Source organism: Phoca vitulina, unplaced genomic scaffold, assembly GCF_004348235.1.
Source record: "Phoca vitulina isolate PV1807 unplaced genomic scaffold, GSC_HSeal_1.0 scaffold1, whole genome shotgun sequence".
Lineage (NCBI taxonomy): Eukaryota > Metazoa > Chordata > Mammalia > Carnivora > Phocidae > Phoca > Phoca vitulina.
The window spans coordinates 31,664,945-31,685,729 of NW_022589704.1; the positions used below are offsets into that span (position 1 = coordinate 31,664,945).

At 38.1% G+C, this 20,785-nt stretch overlaps 1 pseudogene; it reads left to right on the plus strand.

Annotated features, from left to right (window-relative positions):
- The first annotated feature begins 3,476 nt into the window (after positions 1-3,476).
- LOC116639131 lies at positions 3,477-3,912 on the plus strand (annotated as a pseudogene).
- Positions 3,913-20,785: the final 16,873 nt, after the last annotated feature.

A 20,785-nucleotide genomic window follows, 5' to 3' on the forward strand; every position in this document is an offset into this window, starting at 1 on the left:
TATGTTTGTTCCTATTTCTGTTTATAAGTTCTTACCTCCTGCCTCCTTTCTTGGAAGACCAGAGGCCTCTATTTCCGCATGCTAACTCCCCCACCTGTACTCACTAACCCAGCCTCTAATTTATCATCTAAGACCCTGACCTTCAGTTGTCCCCTCTTCTCACTTGTACCATCTTTCTCTCCTTTTCCATTGAATCAGCTTCAAATAGGCTCAAATTGTTCTCCTCCAGAAAAATAAAAAACCCACTTCTTTCCACCCCACTGTCATATGAAGTTAACTCTTTCCTGTCCATGGCTCCTAGCTTTCTCACTTCATCTTGCCCACCAAAATCAGACTTGCCCCCCGCCATTCTAATAAGCTCCTCTAGCAGTGGCCACTGATCTCACAATTACCAAATTGAGATTTTTTTTTTAAGGTTCTCTTCTACTGGACTTCTTTCCACAGCATTTGGCCATGTCTATTACCACCACCCTCTATTGATTAATTTGTCATGGTTTATTGAGCATTAACCATAAATGTTGCATTATATACGGTTTTAGGGGACAGGAATACAGTGATAAAGACTGTCTTAGGTTGTGTTTCTCCAGGAGGCAGACCCAGGGACAAGAGTTCACTGTAAGTAGTTTATTTGGGGAGAGACTCTAGAAACACTGGTAGGGGAGTAAGGAAGTAAACAGAGAAGACGGGGAAGCCAATATAGGTATATTCATGAGCAGTAAGGATAATTTGGCGAAGTCCTGCCTTGGACCTCTCAGAAACAGCAGAAAGCAAACTTCAGCACTGTCCCTGACAGGGAGGAGAGGAAACTAGGGTATTCTGTCTCCCCTCATCTGTCAGTAACTTCCGGCATCTCCAGCCCGCCTCACTAAAGAACAAGTATGCTTGAAGAAGCCTCAGACAGAATGTTGCAGAGGCTTGCAGTGAGAAGCTGCTGGTATCTATGGTAACAGGGGATATGTCAGGGGCACCAGCAGAGTCTGCTCCAAAGACAGGCAAGGTTCCTGTTCTGTGGAGCTTCCAGAGACAAATAACAAAATGTGAGCAAAAAATGAACAATGTAATTTCAGATAAAGACAAATGCTGTGAAGAAAATGAAACTGTTCAATGTGATGTCCATTGGGTGTGGGCATTGTGGGCTGAATTGCGTCCCTTCAGATGTTAGAGTCCTAACCCCCAGTACCTCAGAATGTGACTTTATTTAGAAATAGTCCTTACAGAGGTGGTGAAGTTGAAGATCAATAGGATAGTAATCCAATATGACGGGGTCCTTATAAAAAGGGGAAATTTGGACACAGAAATTCACATAGAGGGAGATGATGTGAAGAGACATAGGAAAAAGACAGCCATGTACAAGCCAAGGAGAGAAGGCTGGCTCAGATTCTCCTCCACAGCCCTCAGAAGGAACCCAGCCATGACAGTACCTTCATTTTAGACTTCTAACCTCCAGCAGGTGAGACAATAAATTTCTGTCATGTAAGCCACCTGGTCTGCGATACTTTGTTACGGCAGCCCTAGCAAACTAATACAGTAGGTGTCTACTAATTAGATGGGGTGGTCAGGGAAGACCTCTCTTTGGAGGTACTATTTAAGCTGAGGCCTAACTAAGGGTAAGAGCCAGCCTTGCATAGGTTTGGGGCAGCGCACTTTAGACAAAAGGATAAGCAAAGGCAAGGGCCTGGAGGGAACATGGACTTGGTATGTTCAAAGAACAGACGAAAGGCTGTTGGCTGGATTTAGTAAGCAGTAGTAGGAGAATGTGCAGGATGGGGTTGAAGAGTTGGACAGGGGCCAAATGTGGGTCCACTTAGGTCATGAAAAGTTTGGATTTTAGTCAAAGTGCAATGAGAAACCACTGAAGGATTTTAATCAGGGGAATGACATGATCTTATTTGTGCTTTTGTAAAAAGTGTTCTTCTGTCTGCTAGGTGGAAAATGGTCTAGGTAGAGGGAGAACCAGATCAGAAGCAAGGAGGCCACTCAGAAGACTGTTACAGTTGTCCAGGGGAGAGGTGTTAGTGTCTTGGAGCCATGGGGTGCCCATGGAAGGAAAAGTGCAGAAATTCATATATATTAGGAGCTGAATTGATACGACTTGTTGATGGGAGGAGGTTGGGAGTGGGAGGTAATCAGAAAGGTACCTGTTTGTTTACTTGAGCAGCTGAGTGGATGATGAGCCATTTACTGAGATGGGAAAGCCTGGGAGAAGACAAGGTTGGGGTGAGAAGGGAGGAGAATCTCTCTTCCCTTAGCTTTCAGGATATTGCCCTCTCCTGCTTTTCTCCAACTCTCTGACTCTTCTTTCTGTTTCTTCTTGGCTCATCTTTATGGATCCACAGAAATGTTGGCCTTTCACATTCCTTTCTCTTTGTTCCCCATACCCTTCTTGATGGCTTTCATCCATTCCCAAGACTCTGGTACCACCTCTATGCCAATCACTATCAATTATATATGTCCAGCCCAACCTCTCTCCAGAGTTTTCAGAACTGCACATTCTAGTGCCTTGTAGATTTCACACATGGAAATTCAAACAAATGTGCCCAAGCCTCTCTAAGCCCATCCATGCAGCCTTATCCTCAAATCTACTCATCCAGGTGGATTCTCTAGCTCAGCCCACGGCTCAACCATCCACCTGAACTCTCTTGTTCTCATCTTCTCCCACTTCCACATGATATTCTTCCCCAAAACCCATGATTATTAAATGTGGTTATGAGAACTGTTACTGTAGAGAAGAAGAAAAGGAAAGAATTAAGAACTAGGATATTAAGCAGTGTTCATGGTTTATCTAGAATTGAAAATTCTGTTTTCAAGTCAGTATTCTAAGGTTATGTGAAATATTATAAGGTTATCTGAAATATTTCATGATTGAGATATTTGCTTGATGAAAACACAAATTTACTAGAGGAGAGTAGTGGGGAAAAAATTCCTAGGCCAGAAATTAGGCACTAAACATTTAAGTATAGATTTTGTCACTAATTTACTTGTTCTTGGCTAATAAGTCACTTACCACAGTTGTATCTGAGTTTTCTAATCTGTCAAATGGCTATGAAAATTAATACCATCCCAATGCAACTCACAGGGATGTTTCACCGTAAAAGAAAGAAGATTATTATCATTAAAAGTGTCAGGGAGGAAACATAATCAAATAGAACATTAAAAGAATAATCCATCATGACCAAGTAGGGTTCAATCTCAGAAGTAAAACAGTTTAATATTTAGATATCTATTAATATTACTCACTGCATTAACAGATGGAAGAAAAGAAGTCATACAATTGGAAAAATTCAACATTAATTTACAATTTAAAAAAACTTATCAAGTTAAGCAAATTTTCTTTTAATTTTTGGCTGGCTAGTTACATTTACTATGTGTTTCTCCTAAATGTAGTTTTAGAGTAAAGAGTTTCAAAAGCCCTTGCTTTCAAAAAATGCTCTTCTCTCCTCCCTTTTGCAGACATTGCTAAAGCACCAATGGCCAAAATGAAGTTCAATCCCTTTATGACTTCTAACCAGGGCAAGAACCATAAAAGACATCTCAGTGTACCTTCCCATGTTTGCAGGAAGATTATGCCTTCCCCTCTTTTCAAAGAACTGAGACAGAAGTAAAACTTTCGATCTGTACCCATCCAAAAGGATGAAGTACAGACTGTGTGAGGAAACTACAAAGGTCAGCAAATGGGCAAAGTCGTCCAGGTTTACAGGAAGAAATACGTCATCTACATTGAAAGAGTATAGCGAGAGAAGGCAGATGCCACAACTGTCCATGTGGGCACTCACCCTAGCAAGGTGGTTATCACTAGACTAAAACTGGACAAAGACCACAAAAAAGATCCTTAAATGTAAAGGCAAATCTCACCAAGTGGGAAAGGGAAAGGGCAAATATAAGGAAGAAACAATTGAGTACATGCAGGAATAAAGTAATTATATATACGACTTTAAATAAACTGTTAAAATGAAAAAAAAAAAAAGCTTTCAATTAAAAAAAAACTACCCAACAAGCATGAAAGAATAGGATTTGAAGAATTTCATTATTTGAAATCATCTTAAAGGCTTATACTTGTTGCATTATTTTCTTTTTACAGATATTATGGGTCATAGCCTTGATTTATTGATACATAGTCTTAAATCAGAAATGCAGTCTCCATTAATAACTATGTGAAAGAACACCTGTTCTGGCTGCTCTGGGAGTATGGATGAGCTCAAGAGTATAGAAGCAGGGGCACAAAATGAATTTTGATTTTTCTTTTCTTTTTTTTTTTTAAAGAAGTTATCTGCAGACATTCCTCTCTCTTTCCAGCAACTCAAGCTGACTATTTCTAATTGGAACACAAAGACCAGTCATTCAGCCATCCCACCCCTGGCCTTTCCCACTGCTTCCACACCATAGAATGAATGCTGGCAGCCTTTAATCATTTCCAAGTCACTGGTAGTGCAAGAAAGCTAGCAGAGTTTGAATTTATGTCTACTTTCTTCAGTGGAAAAGTGAGTTCCCTGTATTTCAAGCCATAGAATCACAGAGCATTATTATTGCAAGAAGTCTGAGAAAACCAGGCTAAACCAGTAGTTTTCAACCCTGGCTGCACACTGGAATAAATAGAGGACTTTAAAACAATTAACGATGCCCTGACTTCACCCTCAGAGTCTAATGTAATTAGTTTAGGAAGAGACCCTGGCTTTGGTGGTGTTTTGTTTTATATTTAAGTATAATTAACATACAGCATTCTATTAGTTTAAGGTGTAAAATATGATTCAAAATTTCTATATATTACTCAATGCTCATCAAGATAAGTATACTCTTTTTTTTTTAAGATTTTATTTATTTATTTGACAGAGAGAGACACAGTGAGGGAGGGAACACAAGCAGGGGGAGTGGGAGAGGGAGAAGCTGGGGCTCGATGTGGGGCTCGATCCCAGGACCCCGGGATCATGACCTGAGCTGAAGGCAGACACTTAATGACTGAGCCACCCAGACGCCCCAGGATAAGTGTACTCTTAATCCCCTTTATCCATCACCTTCCCTCTGGAGACCACCAGTTTATGATAGATAGATGATAGATAGATAGATTGATAGATAGATAGACTTTTTTTTTTAAGAGAGAGAGAGCACAAGCAGGGGGAGGGGCAGAGGGAGAGGAAGAGAGAATCCCAAGCAGGCTCCACGCTCAGCACAGAGCCCGATGCAGGGCCTGATCCCATGACCTTGAGATCATGACCTGAGCCAAAATCAAAAATCCAATGCTCAAATGACTGAGCCACCCAGGTGCCCCATAATCTATATTTAAGAGCCTCTTTTTTTCTTTGTTCATTTGTTTTGTTTCTTAAATTCTACATATGAGTGAAATCACATAGTATCTGTCTTTCTCTGACTGACTTATTTCCCTTAGCATTCATTATACTCTCTAGGTCCATCCATAGATGAATGAATAAAGAAGATGTGGTACACATATTTATAGTGGAATATTACTGGCTTTGGTAATTTTTTAAAGCTCCCCCAAGTGATTCTAACATGTAACTGCAGTTATAAAACGCTAATTTTTTCATTACCTGAGCAAACATAGACCCAGAGTGACCATCTAGGTAATGGCAAATCTCATTGACTTATAGGTAATACTTATGTTAAGAAGATTTCCAAAATTTGGAAATGAGTCAAAAAAGATGACTGTGTCCATTCAATGCCTTCCTAAAACTGGTCTTAAGCCCACCCAAGGTCATTTTTTAAGACATAAGACATTTGTAAGACATGTTTAAGTCTGTAAAGATTAGATGTTAATTTGTGGAAATGAATACTATACAAATGAGTTTTTGTATAATAGAATTAAAATTATTTTTATTCAGCTGAGAAGATAACCCCAAAGTTTATGATTTTATTGGCCTGTGGGACATGAACCAGTTTTGTATCTAATTTAGCAATTCTATTCCAGCATATTTTTCCATTTATATTCTCACTCACTCTTGCTCTCTCTCTTTCTCCCTCCCTCCCTCCTAATACATCATTTGCCTTCTCAGTGTCTCAGTTTTCTAACTGGCTTTATCATCTTTCTGGTTACCTCATTAATGAGAAATAAAACTGGTACTTGCTCATTATGTATTTATATGAAAATTATGAGTATAAAATTATGAGAATTATGTTTTGATACTTGAAAATGATGTAAATTTTGCTAAGGTATCCTAAACCATTAAGAAGCTTTAATTGATCGTTCAAGATGTAATTTATTCTGTTCTCCAAATATATTACTCATCAACCACATTCAGAAGTCATAAAGTTGGGGACTTTTACTTCCCACAAAGTGGAGTAACGAGGACCCTCCTTTTGAAAAAAACTAAAAAATAAATAGACAAAATATATAAGCCTACAGTTTTTAGACACTGGACACCAGGCAGCACAGGACAGTGATTACTGAGAGTGGGGTGAAATCAAGGAGAGCTCTATGATCGTCTCAGCTTACTGCCTGGAAAGAGTTTCCAAGCCACAGTGCAGGGAGGCAGGCTCCCTAAATTGAGGAGATGGAACTGGAACTTAGGAATGCCAAGGCAGCTAGAGTTTCACAGGTGAGAGCTTCACAGAGAGAGCTTTAGAGATCTGAGAAGGTCCCCCTGGAATGTTCAGGTAGAAAGTGATCAGTGTATATATGTAAGGAACTACCTGAGGCCATGGAAAGAATTAGAGGAAAAAATACTTGTTGCTCACTTAAGACTGGAAATAGCTGCTGTTCCCACCAACCAGTAGAAAGTCTCATATTTCATGGCTCGTTGGGTAGAAGTATTAGTAGTGAGGAAAAATCAGCCCTAGACTAGAAGCAGCTCTGGTCCCATCTAATAAGGTTTAAAAGCAAACCTCAAAAGAATGCAAGTAATTTAGCCCAGAGCAAGCATCAAGAATATTTATAGGAATATAAAAATAACCAGCACCCTACAAGGGAATATTCACAATGTCTGACATTCAATCCAAAATTACCAGGCAGATTATATTTCTAAAACTTTTGCCCTGTGTGAGAAAGGATTATCAAGAAATTGAAATCTTCTAACAAAGCATTATTAATCCAATGGATAGAAAGGAAACAAAACTGAATACAAAATTTTACTTATTAGTAAAAAGTAAAAAGTGGAGGGTTGTTTTTTGTGTGTCCATTAAGTGCAATTGACATTGAGATTTTTTTGTTGTTTTAATAGGGCTATTGTGTTGCTATGGTTACAAGTTGCGTTGGCATTTTCACTAGGAAACGATGTAGTCTGAACATTCCTCCCACTTTTTACATCTGCCCACATGCTCCAGACAGTGATTTGGTAACCTGGCTTCCAGCCCTAACCTCCTCCGCCACCCCAGTAAGTGCACATTTTTCATCCCCTTCTCAGAAAACTTTTGCTCCTCTGAGATGTAAAGTTAAGCTCTGGCTCTTACTCAGAATGCATATCGTCAAACCACAGACCCTGATCAGCTTCCTCTGTGCAGCTCAGTAACCTTTTACCTCTTTGGCATGATATTTATGCATGAGATCACCATGAAATAATTCATTAATTTTAAAAATAAGCTCTTTAAAAACACATTTAGCAATAAATTTAATCACATACAGAAGATATCTATCTTGAAATTCTGGATGTTTTTCTTAAAGCAATCCTTGTAAGATATTTTTGCAGCCTCTTGATGATTCTTCTAAGTTTTACATGTTCATATATCTTTCCATTCTTCCTCTCCCTTTCCCGTTTTCTGATCGCCTCCTCCCCTCTCCTTACCAATTTTTCTTATAACAGTTATTCCCATCATTCAAGCTTGTATCTCTGAAATTTGATCCTGGAATCAGATCACTGGAATGTCTCCTAAGAAATAAAGAGGCAGGAGGCAAAAACATTCCCAGGATTAGGCCTCCTGAGGACTGGCCCAGTAGCAGCAACTGCAACTGGTCATCCTCAGGCATGGGAAGAACTGCTAACCATACCCTAGCTCAGGTTCTTATCATTTCTAGTTGGTCTTTATTCCTGAACCCCCTTTCCAACTTCTCTCCATACTCCAACCCAAGTGACCTTTCTAAACCGCAGTCCGTCACTTAAAATCCTCCTAATGGAGGATTTCTCACTGTTAATAAGATGATGTCCAAGCTCCCAAAAATATCATTTGAGGCCCTTAGTGATCTGGATCCTGCCTCCTACTACTCTGAACTCAACTCCCAGTGTTCATGCCGCTCCCTGTCCCCCTGCCAGTCCTCTCTCTCTCTCCCCCTTCAACCAGCCACAGCAAACTCCTTATCATTCCCAGCTTCCTGTATTTTCCTGTGCCACCATGTCTTTGCATGTGAGGCTTTCTCAGCCTAGAACCCCCTCTGTTCCTCATCCCTCCCCCTTACCAGCTCAGTGATATCAAATTATAATAATATAGTTTCCAGGCTCACCTTTTATCCTAGAAAAGGGCACATAGCACTCTGTCTCATAGCTGCTGTTGTCTCTGATCTTTGCAGCCAAGTTTATTTATAACTGTGAATTGGAATTCTCTACAGTTGTGGTTTCATGATGTCAGATGCCAGCAGGAAACTGAACACTTAAATCAGTGATCCACATGTCTGAAAATATGTGAATGCTTAGTACTGTGTAGCTCTGGTCTAAGAAGAAATTAGTAATTAGTGGGTCCTGGGGTTACCCCACTCTGAAATCTCCAAGTACTTTCAAATACATCATTGCATTCACTGGCCCTCTCGCGGTGACTACAGTGTCATTGCTCACATTCTGATGCTCCGCACCAGATGCTTTTTATGAGCAACAGAAGCACAATTTCTGATTGCCCAAGCCACGCTCAGGTATGTGGCAGCCTCAGTACTCCCTGATATGTGATCCTCCGCCTCCCTGGGCACACCTGACCAGTGACTGCAGGACGATTCTAACCCAAATATATGAGAAGAACTGTGATACCTTGGAAAACACACAAGACTACAGGTGACAAGACTTGAAATTAGACTCTCACTCTATACCTCTACCTCTATCATGTAACCTTAAAGAAGTCATTTCCCCTTTCTGTGTCTCACTTATCTCCTCTCTAAAACTAGTGGGTTGGACAGGATCACTGTTTCTTCAACTGGGATCCACAGACTTACATCAGAATCTTTTTGGCCATACAGACAACGGGGACCCTCCCCATCCTACTGAGTCTCACTTGTTAGTAGGGGTGAAGAGGGTGGAGGGAGGTTAGAGGATAGGAGAAATCTAAAATCAACCTTTTAAATAGCTTCTTAAGTAATTCTTGTGCTTATTAAAACTTGGGATCCACTGCAGTAGATGATCCGGTAATCAGTGGCTCTCCACCATGCTCCCACTACCTAGGTTACTATCTGTTATGAGATGTGTTGCAAAGGAAAAAAATTATTAATAAATTTTAAAAATTAAGTTTAAAACTGTCTTTACAATATGAAATTTAGAATTGTATTTAAAAATTAACTGTAAGGGACTCAAGGTGATCTTTATAAATTGTACCACTTCCATTCATTCATTTTCCCTTTTATTTGCTTGTGTGGGAGAGCAAAGCCTTCCAGGCCTTTCTTGAGTATGTGCATAGTCTTGTACATGCATGTGGCCTTCCAGATTTGTAGGAATACACCAAAGCTTTTCAAAATCAAAACCTCCTAATTCACCAGTTTTTCCTCTTAAGCTTTGTGGTCAGCCTTGAAATGCTACAAGTCTTACTGTTCTTATTGAGATTTAGCTATTTTTCTTGAGTAAATACTCCCTGATTATTGCACACCTTTAATTAATTTCCAGAGTTCTAAAAAAAGTTGATTTTGATAGTTGCTGTCACTCATATGGAAGAGCAGATTTTTGGAGGTCTTTACGCCCCTGATTTGTTTGTGTTTTTGTTTTACCTCATGGCCTTCTCTGAATCCCACCCCAACTTTGTGCAAACATAATCCCAGAATTTCAGGGCCATAAACTCCCCGGAAATCCTCAACTCTGGGTGACTGGAGACACCCTTCAGATGGATGCTTCCAAGAGGCATACTCTTGCTTCTCCAAGGTTCTGAAAGAACCAGCCCCCATAGCTTAATGTGACAACCTCAATAATGTACCCTTATGTTAACTTTTCCTCCTTCCCTGCCTCACTCTCCATTCGTTCACTCCGGCTTCAAAGAATTGCCTCCCAAATAAACTCACACTCTAGTCCTTGCCTCAGGCTTTGCCTCAGAGAGGACCCAAACTAAAAGAGCTGTCAATTCTGGTGAGCCATGTATAGTTGTAACACTCACGAATTACTGTAATGCTTTGCATCATCACAGTTTTCTGGGTTTTCATCAAATCTGAAATCATTCAATGGGCATCTGTAGCATTCATGTGTATCCCAGAGTAAGAGAGGGGTGAGCATTAAGAAAAGCTGCTCTAAAGCACTATGATTTCTAGGTCAGAAAAGGAGCTGCCAGTACTTAGATTGGGGGGTAAAAAGCAAATGTAGCAAAGGATTGTGATATATGGAGACCTTTGCTTTTTACCCCCAAATAAAACCAGATTTTATAACCAGAAAAACAGCCTCCCTTACACTAAGTGTATCATGCAATTAAATAGAATGAGGTCTGGGCAAGTTCTTTCTCGGTTGAGCTCTTGGACAATCACCGCAGGACTTGATAATGATGATTATGATGCTAACAACAACAGAAATGATAGTTCCCAAGATTGACAGCTGACCATGCTGGGCATTCACCATAGCCACTTAAAGCTTAGACAACTCTAGGTAATGAGAGTTAGCACCTGATGGGAACCTGCATCTGAGTCACCTTTCTTTATTGGGTGCCTGAAGGCCATGGCGTCTATCTAAATTGAATTTGGATTTACATAAAGTGCATGTGTATTCCCAGACTTCCAAATGTCCTTTTAACTATATAAAATCTCATTTGCAGCATCCTTCCATCTGGAGATTCTTGTTACTATTCCAAGTGGTCATGGGATGCATTAGCCACTGGGTCACATGGTTGCTATTACCAGGTGCTCACAGAAAAACTCCCACCTAGCAGTTTCTATCAAGAAGCCTAGCAACAGCCTCTGGAAGGATTTGAGGTGCCCATGTCATCGCTTCACACGTGGGTAAGGGGTGATTCGCCTACCAGCAAGAAGCTCTTCATCTACCACCGGGCCTGTCTAGTGGCAGTCACGCTGTCCTGATTCAGGGCCTGAAGGTATCTTTCCGTTAAGGATTCGACACAGACAACAAAAATTAGTGGTAAAAAAAAAATTTTTTTTTAATTTTTTAAAAAAATTTTTTAAAAAATTAGTGTAAACCTCGTAGAGAAATACTGAATCTACTTTGTGGGATAAAACCCACAGCTCTGTACAATGTCAAAATTATAAATAGTACCTAACACACTGTGGTGCCTCCTCAGTAAAAATAGTTATGAAGCCTTCTGACAAGAGTGGTTAGTGCTTAGCTAGGCACCTAATAAGAATTATAATGACCACAACAACAGGTGCTATTTTTTCTTACTGCCCATCACGTGCCAGGGACTTTACATTCATTACCCCTAGGCTTCAGCGGCACACTGTACGTAGTACTCCGTAGGATCCCCATTTTACAGGGGGGATACTGCCAGTCCCAGAGGTTAACTTGGCTCATTCAGGATATGATATTTGAACGAATGAATATGCGTGTGAATGAATAAATGAGAATGAATAAGCGAAATTAGCTAATTAAATGAAAGGGGAATTGCGACTGCTTGAGAGCAGTTATACTGGTTCAGATAACAAAAAGATACATCTTTTTTTTTTTTCCTTCTCTTCAATACTTCCTGCCAGGCTGGTATTTTCCTGATAGTGGATTCAAAATACTGATTTCACAGTATTCTCCTATTTTCCTGTCCGCAATTTCTTATCGTTGTTTTTTGACCCGACTGAGGATAACTGACTGACAACATATGTATTTCTGGCTTTGTGTAAGGTTTCACTATCTACGTAATGCCAGAAATGGTGAAAAAAGGACTCTAACAATAATCTCCACAAAGTGCTTATGAATGGTTTATGTCAAAACAAACTTTTGCACTTAAATTGGAAAAGATATTTAAGTTTGTTGACTTTTTTTCATTATAAAAACATGCTAATTACAGGAAAGTGTGACAAAATAAAATAGAGTAACTTTTTATAAATATATATGATATCATTTCTGAAATGGTTGTTAGCATTCTAGTGTGCTAGATTTCCTTCCTGCCTCCTTTCAATGCATAGGCCTTTTGTTTTGTTTTAAGATTTTATTTAATTATTTGGCAGAGAGAGACACAGCAAGAGAGGGAACACAAGCAGGGGGAGGGGGAGAGGGAGAAGCAGACTCCCCGCGGAGCGGAGAGCCCAATGCAGGGCTCGATCCCAGGACCCTGGGATCATGACCTGAGCCGAAGGCAGACGCTTAACGACTGAGCCACCCAGGCGCCCCTTGTTTTGTTTTGTTTTGTTTTGTTTTGCTTTGTTTTAAACGAAGGGGTATTTTCATGCCTATCATTCTTTGTTTCTCTCAACGTGTAATCTTAAAAAAGTTTTTAGCTATTGCATACTCTTTTTAAACATCATTTTTAATAACATAAAAAAAGATAATTACTACATCGCTATTTGGGAAATAATCCATATGTACAATGATTGGAGAATTTAAGTTTATCTACTTGAAAGCATTTAATGCAAAAAAATTTCAAAATTTGGGTTTAGATTTACTTCCTTAGGTGTAGTCTTACTATATATATATATATATATCATGTATGTATGATTATATGATTCTTCTTTATATATATAAATATATATATATTATTCTTATGATATATATATGATTCCTCTCCCCAAAATTCATAAGCTCTTTCCCTGACTGCTTTGTGGTACCTCTGACTACTGAATATTATCTTAATTTTAACAGGTTTGGTAAAAAGTCATCCATTTGTTTCCTCACTAATATTTTTCTACTTAACTATTTCATGTTCACCCCTGCTCAAGCATGCTGCCTTGAGTATGAGAGAAAAGACGGCAAATATTGCTTAAGTCTTCTCCAATTCTAAGTCCAACCGAAGGACCAAATCACCAGTTTTTCCATGTTTAATGCAACAAGTAAAACAATACAGTTCAAAAGCATATGAAAGCAAAGCTAATTATATCCCTCCTGCTCCCACTCCACTTTCACCCCCTGAGGTGCCCATTACTAGCAACCCGGGATGTACCTTTCCACCATTTTCCTTTTCCCTGGTTCATGATACTGTCGCAAGCACACCTAAGGATATATGTTGGCGATTCTTACTGAAATATTTCCAGATATATGGCATTAGGGATTTGCTTAAAAATATTTATTTGCTTGAAAATTTGTTCCGGAGGCCTGGGTGGCTCAGTCAGTTAAGCGTCTGCCTTGCACTTATGATCCCAGAGTCCTGGGATCGAGCCCTGCATCAGGCTCCCTGCTCAGCAAGGAGCCTGCTTCTCCCTCTCCCTCTGCCCTCCCCACCCCCTGTTTGTGCTCATGCTCTCTCTCTCAAATAAATAAATAAAATCTGAAAAAAAAAAGAACAGAAAATTTGTTTATAGGTAAACACACACACATTTTTTTTACATAAATAGAATTACATTTTACACATTAGATCATTTTAGAAAAATTTTTGTTTTTGTTGTTTTTGCTTTCAGCCTTTTTTTTTTTAACCTCTTTCTGTCCCTCACCTTCATCTCCTCTCCACTTATCCTGACTCAATTTCTACCCTAATCTCATGTTAATATCAGTGTGCACCCCTCTGTATTTTTCATATACATACAGCCACATATAAGCAAATTTGTGCATATATATATATGTAAATATCCATAAATTGTCAGATAAATAGTAGGATTTTGGGAATTGTTTGCTTTTTAAAAATAGGGTCATACTATGCATATCTCTATTTTTTTATTTATTTTTTTAAGTAGGCTCCACACCCAATGTGGGGCTTGAACTCACGACCCTGAGATCAGTCACATGCTCCACCAACTGAGCCCAGCCAGGTGCCCCTGCATATCTCTAAATCTTACTTTATTTCTTCAATATTTTGTGGCAATCCCTGCAAGTCAACTGATTTCATTCTTTTTGATGATATGACATTTCATGATGTGAATGTACTCTATTTGTCCATCCCCCTCTTTTTAAGCATTTCTAGATTTTTGTCACTACAACAACGCTCCACTAAATGTCTTCTATTCAATATGCTTATCTACAGCTGCTTTCAGCTCCCTGAGATAGATTCCCCACAATGGGACTGCTGGGTCAAAGGGCATATGAATTTTTTTTTTTTTTTAAGATTTTATTTATTTATTTGACAGAGAGAGACACAGCGAGAGAGGGAACACAAGCAGGGGGAGTGGGAGAGGGAGAAGCAGGCTTCCCGTGGAGCAGGGAGCCCGATGCAGGACTCGATCCCAGGACCCTGTGATCATGACCTGAGCTGAAGGCAGACGCTCAATGACTGAGCCACCCAGGCGCCCCATGAAATTTTATATTTGTTTTGTTTTGCTTTTTAGAGTGAAAAAGAGAGAGTATGAGTGGGGAGGGGTAGAGGGAGAGACAGAGAGAATCTTAAGCAGGCTCCATACCCAGTGCAGCTCCACCCTGAGATCCTGACCTGAACTAAAGTCAAAAGCGAGACGCTTAACCAACTGAGCCACCCAGGCGCCCCTGAATTTTTAGTTTTAAAAAGATGTAACCAAATTGCTTTCTTCAAAGTCTGTAAGAATTTATACCAATGCATGAGAATTTTCTTTTCCCTCTGTCTCTATCAACAGTGGGTGTTTTCAAACCCGTCATACTAGCAACAGTTCAAAAGAGAGAACTCTTATTTCTACTTGAATTTGCATTTTCTGCTGACTAGTTGAGCATCTTCTCACATTCTATTGACTATTTAAATTTATACTTTTAAGAACTATTCATACCATTTGCTCACTTTTTGGTATGAGTTGTAGATATCAACATTTGAATTACAGGTATTTTTTCCAATTCTGTCACTTGCTTTTGGAGTTTACTTATAGAATTTTTTGCCCTGCAAAAAGTTTTTCTTATTTTTATACTGTCAGATATTTCTTTTTTATACATCTTATGTTGCCTATCTAGTTAAGAAGGTCTTCCTATCTCCCGAGTTATATAAATAGTTTCCCAGATGTTTTTCTAATATTTTATTGCTTCCTAATTTTTTATATTTACATCTTTAATTCAGCTTAAATTTATCTGTGTTCACAGATAAATACTTAACCTTATGTTTTTCTGGGTAATTACTGGTTTTAGCCCCTATAATTAAATAAATTATTCTTTCCCACTGAATTGAATGTCACTTTTATCACAGATGCTCTGTTTGGTCTCACTAATCTATCTGCTTCTATGACAAAAAATTTAATTCAACTTCTGAATTATAGTACGTCCTAATATCAGGAAAGAAGACTATGGCATAGTGGTTAAGTATACTGGCTTTGGTATGTCTAGTGGTTAAGCATACCTGGGTTCAAATTCTAGCTCTGCCATTTAGTAGCTTCATAACATTCTGAGCGTCAGTTTTCTAATCTTTGAAATAGAGAGAAAAGTAGGGGGGCCTGGGTGCCTCAGTCAGTTAAGCATCCAACTCTGGATCTCAGCTCAGGTCTCGATCTCAGGGTCATGAGTTCAAGCCCCGTGTTGAGCTCCACACTGGGCATGGAGCCTATTTTAAATAAACAAACAAACAAACAAACAAATAAATAAATAAGAGAGAAAAGTAAAACTTACCCCATGGAGTTATCTGAAGATTAACTAAGTTAATTCATGCAAAGTGCTCAGAACAATACTCAATTACTAGTGGTTACTCTTTTTCACACTTTTCTGAACTATTCTCAAGCACTCATTCTTCCATTTGAATATTAAGATCATTTGATGCCATTGTAAAGTAATTTGCAGGCATTATACTTGAAACTGCATTACATGTATATATCAGTTTTAAGCTAATTGGCTTTACATTCAGAAATGTGATGTCTTTCCATTTGTGGTTCCCTATCAGTCACTAGGATTTTGTAATTACCTTCTGAGTTCCTCTGCTTCTTCTTATATTTATTTTTAGGTATTTTATAGATTTTTGTTTCTGTGATGAATGGAGTCTGACTTCTTTAATTCCGTTTTTTCAGTACTATGTTAAGTACTGAAATATATAGGAAAGTTATTGACTTTTTAATATATCTTTATGTAATTATTTACTAAATTATCTCATTAATTCTAGCAGCTTTTACTTTTAACCGAAATCCTTTGGTTGCCTAGATCAATTATTTCACAAGTAAAATGACATTGTTTTCCCCCTTATTTTCCAATCTTGATTATTTTCTTGTCTTATTCCAATTGCTAGTACTCTAAGATCATGTTAAGAATGGTGATAGTTGGCATCCATATATGGCTTCTTATTTTAATTAAAAATGTTTTGATGTATTGCTACTTGTGATTATAGTTACTATTAGCTCTTAGAAAACAGAAATTATCTTATTTAAATAATGTCATTTTATTCCTATTTTTCTTATAGTTTTTATTAGGAATCATGTTTTCAAATATCTTTTCATCATCTATTGATACCATCATTTTTTCTCTTTCAATTTATTAATGAAATTAGTGAAATAAATGATAGAGTCTTGTTTTTAAATCATCCTTACAGTCATAAAATAAATTCTATATGGTGATAGTGTATTATTATTGTGAAACATTGCTGGGTTCTGTGTGCTTTTTTATTAGATTGATCTATCTATTTCATTAGTAAGTTTGGTTTGTAGTTTTTTGTTTTTCTTTGTACTATATCAAGTTTTGGCATTAACATTATGCTGACATCAGAAGAATTATTCCATCGTCTTCTATGGTCTGGAATAGTTATATAATATTAAAAGTATCTGTTATTTAAAGGCTAAATAGAAATCAGCTATAAAAGCATCACATCCTAAAGTCTTTTCTTAAATGGTATGTCTACAATTACCTAGCCTGAATCTTCTATGGCAGCATTTCCTAAGTTCACTGAAAATAGAAATCAATGGAGACTTGATAAATACAGAAATTACTAGGCCCTGACTCTGGAGATTCTGATTCATCAGATCTGGGATACAGTCAGCTGTAGGAATTTATACTTTCAGCAAGTACAGATGATTTGTATCATAACTCTATAGTAATTAGTCTAATCGTTTCCCAATTAATTTTGGGTTAGTTTGGGTAATTATATTTTGCTAAAAATTATTTCTTTTAAGTTTCCAAATTTGTTGCAATTGAGTTATATGTGGTATTATCTTACAATTCTTTCACTCTCTTACATTTCTGTGGTTATGTTTCCTGTCTCATTCCCAATTTTATATATTTTTGCTCTTTTTTTCCTTAATCCAGTCTTCAAGGAACTTATTTTATCAACTTTTACAAAGAACCAATTTTCAGATTTATTTAGCCTCTGTGACATTTTAAAATCTCTATTTCATTAATTTCAATTTCCTTCTATATTAGTTCCCTCTTAGGTTATACACATTCAGATAGTCCATGGTTATCCATTTTGATTTAACTACATGGATATATCACAAGATTCCTTCATTACCACTGTTTTCTCCCCTGAATATCTTTTCCTGTCTTGAGGACTTTGGATTTATTTATTGTTTGCTTAAAGTCTTTCCTTCAGTAAATTCCTCAGATTTTGTTTAAGTCTGCTCTGATTATTTTATTTACTCTTCTCTATGGCTGCTGGTCCTTGAGGTATAGTGTTATTTTCCTTTGTCCTTGCAGATACTTTAGCACTAGAATCTTGGGAGTGGTGGAAGCACAGCAGACTCTAACTGTGCGGCCCATTACATTGATGAAAAAGTTTTCCATCCCTTGTTGAGAAATTGAGAAGATGCCTCTCTTCTCTGTGGGAGAAGACATGGCTTTCTTCTTTGGCTTCCTGGGGAAAAAAAGACAGGCACACTCATGCTAGCCAATGTCAACTTTCTCCCTGAGTGCTTGGGGATATCCATGTGCCAAGAATGGCCTTCCTAAGAATTGTAGCTTTCAAACTTTCCCTAGGCTTTATCTGGCTTTAGAATGGTAGGGGGAAGGGAAGCTTGGCCTCCACATTCCACCTGCCTCCCAGCTCTGGCTCCCAGTCAACCCAGGAGTTTTGGCTTGGAGTTATTGGCAATAAAGGGGAAGAGAGGGCGGGGCTTGCTGAGACATCATGTTCCCAGCATTCCCTATGCCATGTTTAATATATACCTTGATTATATAAGTTCTGAAAAGATTTATAGTTGGCACAGATATGTATTCCTCCTTTGAGTGGCCCCCTCCCAACCCTACCTGTCCCAACTCTACTGCCTTGAAGGGCAGTCCTGCTTGGTTGAGGAACCAGTATATCCAACTCCAAGGTATATGGTCCAGAATGCATCATGGACATTTATCTTTTTTTATCTGAACACCTTTTCTTTGGAAGATAATCCCCCACTGTCTGTATCTTAAAGTGAAACTAAAAGAACTGAATAACTCACCTTAGCCATGAAAGATAAGGGTACAGGTTCTACCAATCAGATGCTTTCATCAGGCACTTTGATTCTTGTGGTGGTGTCACAAAGATCTAGGGATGACTGAGAATTTGTACGTGGTGACAGCACCAGCATCCTTAGTCCAGTGAGGTGGAGGCATTAAGAGGTGGTGAAACTCTGGCAATGTCTACTGCAGCCAAGTATCTCTTGGTTCCTGTCTATTTTCCAAGCCTAATTTTTTAGACCTTCTATTGATTCTGTGAGTTGCCTGACAATTCCTTTTTCATTTAAGTTAGCTGGGGTTGATTTCTGATGTTTATAACCAAAAACCCCTATGAATACAGAATGTCAGAAAACTCCTCTACGTCTAGGAACTGGCTAAATGGCTCTACCTTAAACCAGATCAACTTCATCGCGAAATCCAGGATGGCATGCTACACTAGTGGCTATGCTTTTAGCCAGTTCTAAACAATACCAATTTCTCATCACTCTCTCTTTAAGTCCTACCCTACCCTACACTCACTCCTAATTTCCAGTGACTACAATCCCTAGAATGATCAACATTCCTCTCCTGAAATGCAGCCAGATTAGATCATAAAAGTTAGAAAATCCAACATTTCAAAAAAAGATTGCTTTTTTTTTTTTTGGCTCATACTTTAAGATGAGAGTCATATGATTTTGTAATAACATCCTCTAGTATATCATTGGATATTTCCAGGAATATACAAAATAGTCAGATAAGAAAATATTAGGTTGAAACTGGATAAAGCAATCTGACAGAGGTTATTAGAGGTTATTTGGTAAAATTTTTATTTGATCCACACAATTTTTTTTTGTAGATTCACTCACTTTTATTAAGATCATAATTCATTTACTCCTAACTCCTGTTTTCCCCCCTATACACCTAAGCTAAAAAAATGGCAAAATGCCTAGTAAATACTCCAGCACCAAAAACGTTGGAAAATAAGAATAGTCATTTGTTCATTTCTAATGTGAAGCTTCTCATCCTACATCAACGCCTCAATACAAACCAGAAGAGATAGTTTCCCTAAACATGGTTGATTTGATACAAACAGGGTGTATTTGACTTTCTATTAGTTATGTGCCTGTAAGAGACAAGGACTAGAGACCATCCAATTTTCCATATGCACTGGTTTTGACATTTAATACCTTCTGGTTTTCAAGGAAATAAATAAACAAGCAAATAAATAAAGTTAATTTGATCAACCTTTATCTTTGCCAACCTCATGAAACTGCTTTTAAGCTTTCTGGCTCTGTATGGCAGAAATCTCTGGTTCTAACTCAACTTGTTAGAAAAGTAGATATCATATTTCCTAACACATCACCTTTATTGAGTCACATTTTGTCTATTTGAACATATGTCAATTATTTGATAATCTTCTAACTTTTATATATTCTACTTCTACCTCTACCAGGAAGCACCCCAAAGCATTTGCAAGATCAATGCATTCCCATTAGTGGCTAAATCTGTCTCCTTTGGAAAATTTTTCCTTTGTTCATCATTTTCATTTTCACCCTTTGGTTCTAGACCCAGACTGTGACCTATCCTTCTATAAGGTTCCGCATGTTTCCTCTGATCCTGGTGCTGCACCAAGTGCTTAATGAGTATCCTCTCACACCAGCCTCACAACTCTATAGATGGGAGTTATTGCTTCATGATGACCACTTCTCTAATATTTAATGGTCTTATGGTTAACAACCTTATAAAGCAGGTCAAGAACCTGGGCATATATTTTGTAATCCATGTATATTGGAGGTTTCTTTAGAAAAATTGAAATTCTCAAAGAGAGATATTCCATATGTTTAGTAAGCTTTAATAACATACAGAATATCAAAACGTTTAAAAACTAAAATCATTATGGCCATGATCTAAGGTTATAGGTATTTAAATCTAAATTAATTTAAATTATATAAAGTTAAAAAAAGTTAAAATTTCAATTTATCAGTTATTCTAGTCATATTTCAAGTGCTCAATAGTTAGTGGCTACAACATCAGGCAATGCAGATATAGAATAGTTTCCATCGTTGCAGAAAGTTCCATTGGAAAGCTCTGGGTCTAAGGCACACACACCTTTGGGGCCTTGACAATTGTCTCAGAAAATTGAGATTCTAGGGGCGCCTGGGTAACTCAGTCAGTTAAGCATCTGCCTTCGACTCGGGTCGTGATCTCAGAGTCTTGGGATCGAGCCCCCCATCAGGCTCGCTGCTTAGCAGGGAGTCTGTTTCTCTCTTTCTCTCTCTCTCTCTCTCAAATAAATAAATAAAATCTTTTAAAAAAAGAAAATTGAGATTCTATATTGTGTTTCTATAATTTCTTATTCAACTTATAAAATA